Raw genomic sequence first — 12266 nt, 5'->3', positions numbered from 1 at the left:
TTTTTCAAAATTTGCTACATAATTATCGACGGAAACACTGTAAATGTTGTTTAGGATCCATCCTCAAAGTGTTTTTAACATATGTATTCAATAATATATCCGTGGAGGCAGTTGGTTTCTCATAAGAAACTATTGGAAAAATGGCTACCTCAGTATTTTACGCAACGTTTTCTCCGGGAGACACCATGCGTCCACTCGCCCTATATGGTCTCTTACAGCCATTCTCCAATGGAAATGCCTAAAAAGACGTCACAATGCTGCAGACACCTTGGGGAAAACGTGGAAAACGTAAGTTGACTCCTAGCTCCTTCTCAGCCATATGAGGAGTCATTTGCATAAGGCGTTTTCAAAAAATGCGGCACTTCCTGATTGGATTTTTATCTGGGTTTCGCCTGTAACATCAGTTCTGTGGCACTCACAGACAATATCTTTGCAGTTTTGGAAACGTCAGAGTGTTTTCTTTCCAAAGCTGTCAATTATATGCATAGTTGAGCATCTTTTCGTATCTTGTTTAAAACGGGAACGTTTTTCATCCAAAAATTAAAATAGCGCCCCCTATATCCAAGAAGTTAAGCAGGAGTTTTTCTTCAATGAGTCGTATGCTAGGGATATACTACAGACACCCGACCAGGCCCAGATCCCCATGAATCGCTGGAAAAGGAAACGTAGGTTTTGCGGAAAAAGATGACAAGTGGCTAACCTGCCCTTCCCTTCCATTCTGCTAGCCAACGTTCAATCGCTGGAAAATAAATGGGACGAAATGAAAGCACGTATATCCTACCAATGTGACATTAAAAACGATAAAATCTTATGTTTCACTGAGTTGTGGCTAAACGACAACATTAAGAACATACAGCTGGTGGGGTATACACTCTATTGACAGGACAGAACAGCAACCTCTGGTAAGACACAGGGCAGGGGCCTATGCATATTTGTTAACAATAGCTGGTGCACGATATGTAAGGAAGTCACAGGGTGCTGCTCGCCTGAGGTAGAGAATCTTATGATAAGCTGTAGACCACACTATCTACCTACAGAGTTTTCATCTGTATATTTCGTAGCTGTCTGCATACCACTACAGACAGAGGCTGGCACTAAAACCACACCCGATGAGGTGTATTCCCCAATAAGCAAACAGGAAAACGCTCATCCAGAGGCGGCATTGCTAGTGGCCGGGGACTTTAATGCAGGGAAATTTAAATCAGTTCTACCTCATTTATATCAGCATGTTAAATGTGAAACCACAGAAAGACAGAGATGTGTACAAAAAGCTCTTCCTCGCCCTCCATTTGACAAATCTGACCGAAACTGTATCCTTTTAATTCCTGCTTACAAGCAAAAAATTTCAGTAGGAAGCACCAGTTACTCGGTCTATAAAAAAGTGATCAGATGAAGCAGATGCTAAACTACAGGACTGTTTTGCTTGCACAGACTGGAATATGTTAAGGGATTCTTCCGATGGCATTAAGGAGTACACTACACCAGTCATTGGCTTTATCAATAAGTGCATTGAGGACGTCGTCCCCAAAGTGACCGTAACTACACACCGTAATCAGAAGCCATGGATTACAGGCAACATTTGCTAAAGGGTAGAGATGCCGTTTTCAAGGATTCTAACACAGAAGCTTATAAGAAATCCCGCTATGCCCTCCAACGTCCCATCAAACAGGCAAAGCATCAATACAGGACTAAGATTGAATCGTATTACACCAGCTCCAACACTCATCGGATGTGGCACAGCTTGCAAACTATTACAGACTACAAAGGGAAGCACAGCCGAGAGCTGCCCAGTGACACGAGCCGACCAGACGAGCTAAGTAACTTCTATGCTCGCTTCGAGGCAAGGAACACTGAAACATGCAAGAGAGCATCAGCTGTTCCAAATGACTGTGTGATCACGCTCTCCACCGACGATGTGAGTAAGACCTTTAAACAGGTCAACATTCACAAGACCGCTGGGCCAGACGGATTACCAGGACGTGTACTCCGAGCATGACCAGCTCGTAAGTGTCTTCACTGACATTTTCAGCCTCTCCTGTCTGAGTCTGTAATACCAACATGTTTCAAGCAGACCACCATAGTCTCTGTTCCCAAGAACACTAAGGTAACCTGCCTACATGACTACCGACCCATAGCACTCACGTCTGCAGCCATGAAATGCTGTGAAAGGCTGATCATGGCTCACATCAACAACATTATCCCAGAAACCCTAGACCCACTCCAATTTGCATGCCGCACCAAGAGATCCACAGATTATGCAATCTCTATTGCAGTCCACACTGCCCTTTCCCACCTGGACAAAAAGAACACCATAGTGCCCTCAAAGCTCATCACTAAGCTAAGGACCCTGGGACTAAACACCTCCCTCTGCAACTGGATCCTGGACTTCCTGATGGGCCGCCCCAGGTGGTAAGGGTAGGTAACAACAAATCCGCCACGCTGATCCTCCAGGCACGACACTAACACCACCATTAAGTTAGCTGATGACACAACAGTGATAGGCCTGATCACCGGCAACGATGAGACAGCCTATAGGGAGGAGGTCAGAGATCTGACCATGTGGTGCAAGGACAATAACCTCTCCCTCATTGTGATCAAGACAAAGGAGATGATTTTGGACTACAGGAAAAGGAGGACCGGGCATGCCCCCATTCTCATCGATGAGGCTGTAGTGGAGCAGGTTGAGAGCTTCAAGTTCCTTGGTGTCCACATCACCAACAAACTAACATGGTGCAAGCACACCAAGACAGTCGTGAAGAGGTTACGACAAAATCTATTTCCCTCAGGAGACTGACAAGATTTGGCATGGTCCTCAGATTCTCAAAACGTTTTACAGATGCACCATCGAGAGCACTGGTTTCATCACTGCCTGGTATGGCAACTGCTTGGCTTCCGACCGCAAGGCTCTACAGAGTGTAGTGCGTACGGCCCAGTACATCTCCGGGCCAAGCTTCCTGCCATCCAGGACCTCTATACCAGGCGGTGTCAGAGGAAGGACTAAAAATTGTCAAAGACCCCAGCCACCCTAGTCATAGACTGTTCTCTTTGCTACCGCATGGCAAGCGGTACCGGAGCGCCAAGTCTCGGTCCAAGAGGCTTCTAATCAGCTTCTACCCCCAAGCCATAACACTTCTGAACAGCTAATCAAATGCCTACCCAGACTATTTGCATTGCCCCCCCCAACCCCCATGCTGCTGCTACTCTCTGTTATTATCTATGCATAGCCACTTAACTCTACCTACATGTACATAATTACCGCAATTACCTCAACACCGGTGCCCCCCGCACATTGACACATTGACTCTTTATATAGCCCTGCCATTGTTATTTACTGCTGCTCTTAATTATTATCTCTTACTTACTTACTATACAAGGAAAACAGTACTCTTACTTACTTATCTCTTACTTTTTTTAGGGATTTACTTAAAACTGCATTGTTTGTTAAGGAATTGTAAGTAAGCATTTCACTGTAAAGTCTAATACAATTTTATTTTGATAATGAATCCAGTTTTTAGCTAGGATTCTGCCTGTGTTTAGCTTTACTCTGTTTCTTTTTATCCCAAAAAACTCCATAGTTCTTGCCGATGACAAGCATACCCATAAAATGACAAAGCCACCACCATGCTTGAAAATATGAAGAGTGGTACTCAGTGATGTGTTGTCTTGGATTTGCCCCAAACATAAATCTTTGTATTCAGGACATAAAGTACATTTCTTTGCCACATTTTATGATGTATCACTTGTAGCTAACAGGATGGTTTGGATTATTTTTTATTCTGAGATTGTATACTATTATTGCACAGAGTGAGTCCATGCAACTTATTATGTGACTTAAGCACATTTTTACTCCTGAATGTATTTAGAATTGCCATAACAAAGAGGTTGAACACGTATTTATTCAAGATATTTCCGCCTTTTAATTCATTTGTTAACATTTCTAAAAACATCATTCCACTTTGACAATTATGGGTTATTGTGAGTAGGTCTGTGACACACAATATCAATGGAATCCATTCTAAATTCAGGCTGTAACACAACCAAATAAGTGGAATAAGTCGAGGGGTGTGAATACATTCTGAAGGCACTGTAGCTAGCGTATCCTCAGCATGGTTTCTGCACCACCTCCTCCTCTACCACCAACGTGTTACTGATGCCTGTGAGTCAGAGGATTTGTTAGATGTAGCTAAGCTCAGCTCCCACCTTATTTCTAGGGTATTATCCTCAGGCATCTTTCTCTTAAACCACAGAGTCTGCTCCAACTTCTCCACTGCATACCGCCGGATTGAGCAGACGCTGGATTAATACTCTGTCTGTACTTTGGCGTTAAAATGTGAGGTCATTTATTTCCAAGTACTGTGTCCTGTTTGAGAATGGTTTGAGTTAAACCTTGTTCCGTATTCTAATACTTCTACACTGCTATTAGGGTTGATGACGTAAAACTTCCTAAGTATTTTCCAGATAATCTAGAGCTGGATATTTCATACAAATATTAGTGTACCTACATAACCATTACACGCAACAACAACAACAACAAACAGTATTAATCAAAATGAATCTCATGAGAGCATAATCTATCTATCTCTCTCTTTGGAAATATATGAAGACAAGTTAATGTGCAGCATGGCAATGATGAATAATGTCTAATGTCTACTAAGACGATTACAACCAGGAGTGACCACAGTGGAGCCAGCCATTTTACATAAGGTGTAAGTAATTGAGGAATATGTGTTCAAAACCCTTACACAAAGACTTATGGCTTCCCAGTCAGGTTCTGATAAATAATTGATAGGGACAGTATTATTATGGAAAACAGAAAAAACAAGGACAACAATTATTCATGAGTTCCACATAAAAACGAAATTCCAATGATAATGTTTAGACAGTACTTTAAATTGTCCGGGGTGGGTATTTTTTAGTGAAGGAGGAGCAGGAAAGAGATGAAAGTACTTCCCAGTTCAGAATTGTACAGTACATGATAAGTCCATTCCCTCTCTCCCTCAAAGCACTGACAGTGAGGGCTCTGATTTATTCATGAGCCTCTGCTGCCAAGGGGTATTAAATGAAAGAGGTTGACTGAAAAGGTAAAGATTCTGCTGAGAAAAGCAAATGACAAATCAAAACAAATCAAACGTAGGTGCACCCACCCATTGACTTGACAGGACTAGCTGTTTGCCTCGACATCAACAATTAATGCTGCGCTGCCCCAACCTCTGCGTCACTCCGGGTGTCAGGGGAGAATGCCAATCTTTCTTCTGTTTCAGATAAAGGACTGAAATGGAGACCGCTTATCGTGTTCTTTCATCACCCGAAAGGTTATTCAGTAAGTTCTAATAACTTGGTGTGAAGTGTTGAGGGCAGTTTTTAAGGATTGTAGCAGCACCAGAAATAAATCACAGTGGTTCCTGTCACATAGATCAGCCTCCACCCACACTCCAATCAGTCTCCATCAGCAGGTGAAGGTCACCAGTCTGTCCTCTTTTACTGTACCCGGCCTCCTGCAGACCCACCACATGTCCTCTCCCTGCTCCTTCAAATATCCTTGCAAGATATTTTGGCATTCCGCAATCCATTGGAGATGGATTCTTAAAGTGAAAATATATACTGATGATGTCTATACTTGATCAGTCATAAATAAACCCTTTTAAAGAATTGTGCAGATCAGGTTAAAAAAAAAATTCCTTTGACAATTTTCAAGGGCATTTTAGCTGTAGGTGTTCTTGATCAAGAAGGCTACTCTGTGCAACCTTACCTTCTGAAGATGGTATTACATTATAATTTTGCTAAATGCTTTGTGGCATTGTATTCATTAAGGATGCATCAAGGAACCTTTGTTGATAACTTTGGGTAGTCTAAAAAGGGTGTTATTATCCTTCTTTGCCACACTTCCACAACAATGGTGACATAAAGCATGATTCAGTTGGCAATGAGTCATCATTAACTAATTGCAAGAACATTTCCTTCCATTCCAGTCACCAAACAGGGCCATATAAGTAAGCATCATTGCTCACTTTCCTCCCTATTTTCGAGTACTGAACTTTCCAAAAAATGCACTTCCTGAAGACATCACTGAGAATGTAGCCCACACGTCACAATAACATCCTGGCTGCCTGCTGGCTAGCTGGCGGATGGCCAGGGAAGCATTTCACTTGAAGTGTGCGAGGGACTGACAGGCGCCTGAGCAGCAACACAGCATTCATTAAAACATCTGTGGCCGTGAATACAGAACCAGCCTGGCTCACATACACACCTGCAGCTATTAACACTGCCAAGATCCCGGGTATGAGGACGGGTGGAGGGAGAGTGGATCTGGCTGAACTGGCGGTCTGATATCACAGGCCTGATCCCGGCAGACAACACTGAGCTCAGGATGTTAAACCTCACCAGCCGCTCCATCTATCAGTGTTATCTCTTTCTATCGCCCAAGTGAAGATTAGGCCTCAGCTAGATACTTGCCCTGGCCTGCTGGCCTGCACTGAACTCACTGCCATGCAGCTTCATATCCCAACACGGGGAACTGGGGGGGGAACATGCATAACACATGATACCTCAGAGAAATGTCATTCCTACTCAACCTATAAGACAACTCAGTGATAGTAGCATTGGTGAGATAGTTATAGACACAGACAATTACACCCCATACATATATACGAAAAACATTGAGGCTGTCTGTTGGTCAGTGCAACACACCATGTTGTCATTCGGATCATGTGTCTATCATATGCATACATTTGTCAGCGAAGAAGCAGCCAGGCCAATATTTTCCTCTCTAGAACAATGACCAAATGGATCACTTATTTTATGTTCTAATTCATTTCCTGTGGATGGTGGAAGATGGAGTGATTTCACATCTGTTGCAATTTGGTGAGAGCAGGCTGAATGGTCGGGCCGCAGTGGGCCACTGCCAGTCTGTCTGCTGGGCATGAGCAACTGAGGGGGCCCATATGTATTCTCTCAATGGCCCTCCTGAGACTAATCGACAGGGCTGCAGAGACGTGGCAGATTTATTAAGTCACTGCTTTGGAAATGACGCCACAAAGTGGTATATTAATAATTGTTTTGCCAGACTAAGTGACTGAAGAGCGTGATCATGGAATAAATTTGTTGAGTTACATTTGAAAGAAAAACAGCTAATGATACATTATGCTTTACCTTCCCGTAAGGGGTTGAACTTTATGGTAATCATGTCAGAAGGGAGGATGGTATATATTTCCTGCCAATCATGACAGCAGACTTGGGTGTCATTAATAAGAACTGCTCTTGTTGACCAAAGTCCCACCGTACCATTATCGAAGTTGAAAGCAGTACATATGCATAACAGATCCGACACACGCATGCACACACGTGAACATACACACACTGCCTGTCACACAGAGAGAGAGAGAGAGAGAGAGAGAGAGAGAGAGAGAGAGAGAGAGAGAGAGAGAGAGAGAGAGAGAGAGAGAGAGAGAGAGAGAGAGAGAGAGAGAGAGAGAGAGAGAGAGAGAGAGAGAGAGAAAATCAGCACCGTGGACAGCTCAAGCACTGGTTGTTTCAAACAGAAATACATTGTACCGCTTTAGGAGAGTATAGGAGCTACCCACTGGAGTATGACATGTTCAGCAATTAGGCTATAGCCTACCTGAACAACTTCAGAAAACCCAGAAAGAGATTACGAAATGGGTGCAAAAGCTGTGTGAAATTCAGTAACGTGATTCACCAAACTACCCCGTTATGTGATGCAAGTTGAAACAAAACCCCATAGTTCGCCGAGTCTTCCACAGAAGCGTTGGAAAGCATTAGTGCACCAACTGTGAAGGTATGAAGCGGGGAGATCAATTAAAACGATTGCTATACTTACAAAACTACGACGGATAACCTTCCATTTTGAATGTACTGACAATATGCTTTGAAATGCAATTCCGATTGGATGAGGGGGGGGGGGGGTGAATAGGAACTTTATCTTCATGTACCCGGGAGATAAAGCATTCATTTGAGTTCAATGCATGGCAATCTAAGGTTTTTCATGAAAATGCGCAAATCAACCAGCTGTGGTGCGACTAGGTAGCCTAGCCTACGATACTAGTTATACCTGCTGCTATGCGTTTACTCAAATTGTAAGTGGAGTGAACGCATTCACCACCGAAGTAGCCTAACATTCTTCATTCACATAATAACTTTCATGCAACCTTACCTTCAACAGAAAAGACAGGACAGGTTGCTTCAGGCGAATGGAAAGGTTCTTAAAAACCAAGAGGATGCTGGAGACGATGACAGTGGAGACGTCCGGGACACGCTTTTGATACAGAACTGCTTGATGTCCGAACTGTTTCTCAAGTGAGTCTGGCTTTTTACGGCAGAAAAACACCACACCATAGACCCCTCCCCCGTATAAATCACAATCTGTATCAAATAATGGTTGTTCTCATGAATAGGCTATACTAATGATCTCAACACAATTTTAATATAACATCAGACTATTGAATCTGAAGGTGAATTTGTGGTGTAGACTTCATAATAGCCCACCTATTTAAAGTGTAGGCTAATTCTTCATAAATTGGGACAAATTGTTTCCCTTTTTTAGTGAATGACAAAACTACGGGAGGCTATAGCCTACACCTATCCTAGCCTACCACCAACATTTATCAATCAGCAGTGTTCTATTCCACACCTTTGTTATGTCCATTTACAGCAATGTGTCCATACAACCTGGTCTCATAGACTAGACGTAACATATTAAGTAAAGGGACACATTAGTATGATATGTTACATTTGGTATGGTTACATACACTACCAGTCAAAGGTGTGGACACACTTACTCATTCCAGGGGTTTTCTTTATTTAAAAAAAAACTATTTTCTACATTGTATAGGTGACTACCTCATGAAACTGGTTGAGAAAATGCCATGACTGTGCTAAGCTGTCTTCAAGGCAAAGAGTGGCTACTTTGAAGAATCTAACACTTTTTTTCCTCATTTCTACGTGATTCCATATGTGTTATTTCATAGTTTTAAAGACTTCACTAATATTCTACAATGTAGAAAATAGTAAAAAATAAAATACAATTTAAAAAAATCTTGAATGGTGTGTCCAAACATGTTACTGGTACTGTAAGACTGAAGGTTACTTAAGGCAAAAACTAAAGTAGGGTGGTTGGTCAGGGTGGATGTGTAGGCGTATAACGTGAAGATCTAGCAACCCAAAGGTTGCGTGTTCGAATCTCAACTTTAACATACTTTGCAACTTTTTAGTTTGTTTTTCAAATACTTAGCATGTTAGCTAACGCTTCCCCTAACCATGACCGTGATCCCTTACCTCTACATGAGCTAACTTTAGCCACCTAGCTTACGTTAGCCACCTAGCCACAAGAAATTGGAATTCATAACATACAGTTGAAGTCGGAAGTTTACATGCACCTTTGCCAAATACATTTTAACTCAGTTTTTCACCTACATAACAATGGTTATTGTGGCCAAACAGTTCTATTTTTGTTTCATCAGACCAGAGGACATTTCTCCAAAAAGTATGATCTTTGTCCCCATGTGCAGTTGCAAACCATAGTCTGGATTTTGTTATGGTGGTTTTAGAGCAGTGGCTTCTTCCTTGCTGAGCGGTCTTTCAGGTTGTGTCGATATAGGACTCGTTTTACTGTGGATATAGATAATTTTGTACCTGTTTCCTCCAGCATCTTCCCAATGTCCTTTGCTGTTGTTCTGGGATTGATTTGCACTTTTCACACCAAAGTACGACCATCTTCAGGAGACAGAACACGTATCCGTTCAGGCGTTCAGGCATTTGGAAATTGCTCCCAAGGATGAACCAGACTTGTGGAGGTCTATAATTTTTTATGAGGTCTTGGCTGATTTATTTTGATTTTCCCATGATGTCAAGCAAGGAGGTACTGAGTTTGAAGGTAGGCTTTGAAATACATCCACAGGTACACCTCCAATTGACTCAAATGATGTCAATTAGCAGAAGCTTCTAAAGCTATAACATAATTTTCTGGAATTTTCCAAGCGGTTTAAAAGCACAGTCAATTTAGTGTATGTACACTTCTGACCCACTGGAATTGTGATACAGTGAATTATACATGAAATAATCTGTCTGTGAACAATTGTTGGAAAAATGACTTGTGTCATGCACCAAGTAGATGTCCTAACCGACTTGCCAAAAATATAGTTTTTGAACAAGAAATTTGTGGAGTGGTTGAAAAAATGAGTTATAATGACTCCAACCTAAGTGCATGTAAACTTCCGACTTCAACTGGGATAAGACCCAGATGCCGACAGCTAGAGTCACAGATGTTTATTGACCCAAACAGGGGGCAGGCAAAAGACAGATAGGTGACACCTGGACACCTGTCAAGCACAAAGACAGGTGAAACATATCAGGGTGTGAAATTATCAAGTGTTAAGCAAATTCATAACATATTGTACGAATTGCAATTTCTAGCATATTGTACGAATTGCAATTCGTAACATATCATACAAATTGTAATTCGAACATATGATACGAATTGGATGATGGACATGCACAAATGAATACATACAATAAGAAATGTAACATCATACTAATTGGAATGTACCCCAGTTTACATGTATTATGTTACGTCTACCCCTGAGTCTATGTTGGTCCATCTTAAACTAGATCTATTTAAATGGAATTTGCTACTGAATAGCTGTACACCATGCACTATCAAGAGAATTGAAGATGAGCGATAAACAGTCTGCTATTATCTATTGCTCTATGCTACATTAGCAATTCACACAGCGTTAATCTAATTATAGCATACCATATTAAAAGTGAAATAATAGGTGAAATATCTCTCACAAGCATAACATATTGCATAATGTAGCCTAACATATAGTGCCTTCAGAAAGTATTCGTGCCCCTTGACTTTCTCCACATTTTTTTTGTGTTACAGCCTGAATTTAACATTTTTTAACTTGAGATTTATGTTTTTCAAAATATGTACATATTAATTAAAAATGAAAAGCTGAAATGTCTTGATTATTCAACCCCTTTGTTATGGAAAGTTTAAATAAGTTCAGGAGTAAAAATGTGCTTAACAAGTCACATGATAAATTGCATGGACTCACTCTGTGTGCAATAAGAGTGTTTAACATGATTTTTGAATGACTACATAATCTCTGTCCCCCACACATAGAATTATCTGTATGGTCCCTCAGTCGAGCAGTGAATTTCGGACACAGATTCGGCCACAAAGACCAGGGAGGTTTTCCAATACCTCACAAAGAAAGGCACCTATTGGTAGATAGGTAAAAAGCAAACATGAAATATCCCTTTGAGCATGGTGAAGTAATTAATTACACTTTGGATGGTGTATCAATACGCCCAGTCACTATAAAGATACAGGCATCCTTCCTAAGTCCGTTGCCGGAGAGGAAGGAAACCTCTCAGGGATTTCACCATGAGGCCAATGGTGACTTTAAAACAGTTACAGAGTTTAATGGCTGTGATAGGAGATCTGAGGATGGCTCAACAATATTGTAGTTACTCCACAATACTAACCTAATTGACAGAGTGAAAAGTAAGAATCCTTTACAGAATACAAATATTCCAAGACATGCATCCTGTTTGCAACAAGGCACTATAGAGATACAGCAAAAATGTGGCAAAGCAATTCACTTTTTTTATTAATACAAAGTGTTGTGTTTGGAGTGAATACAATACCACACATTACTGAGTACCACCCTCCATATTTTCAAGCATAGTGGTCCCAAGCAAAAAAAAGGTTATTTTAATATATTACAAGTACAGTGCATTCGGGAAGTAATTCAGACCCATTGCATTTTTCCAAACCTTGTTACTTTACAGCCTTATTCTAAAATTGAATACATTTTTTCATCATCAATCTACATACAGTACACCACAATGACAAAGTGAAAACAGCTTTTTAGAAATATTTGCAAGTTTATATAAAAAAACACAGAACTAACTTATTTACATCAGTATTCAGACTCGCTATGAGTCTCGGAATTAAGCTCAGGTGCATCCTGTTTCCAGTGATCATCCTTGAGATGTTTCTACAACTTGATTGGAGTCCACCTGTGGTAAATTCAATTAATTGGGTATGATTTGGAAAGGCACACACCTGTCTATTTAAGGTCCCACAGTTGACAGTGCATGTCAGAGCAAAAACCAAGCCATGAGGTCAAAGGAATTGTCCGTAGAGCTCCGAGACAGGATTGTGTTGAGGCACAGATCTGGGGAAGGGTACCAAAACATTTCTGTAGCTTTGAAGGACCTCTGGAAAACAGAGGCCTCCA

The 12266-nt window shown here is 41.3% G+C and overlaps 1 pseudogene; it reads right to left on the bottom strand.

Moving 5' to 3' along the window:
- Window positions 1-8301, bottom strand: part of LOC124020722 — a 92387-nt pseudogene extending 84086 nt beyond the window's left edge.
- Between the last annotated feature and the right edge of the window lie 3965 nt (window positions 8302-12266).

This window comes from Oncorhynchus gorbuscha, linkage group LG03 (assembly GCF_021184085.1).
Source record: "Oncorhynchus gorbuscha isolate QuinsamMale2020 ecotype Even-year linkage group LG03, OgorEven_v1.0, whole genome shotgun sequence".
NCBI classification, from domain to species: Eukaryota; Metazoa; Chordata; class Actinopteri; order Salmoniformes; family Salmonidae; genus Oncorhynchus; species Oncorhynchus gorbuscha.
This window is presented reverse-complemented; position numbering and strand designations above follow the sequence as displayed.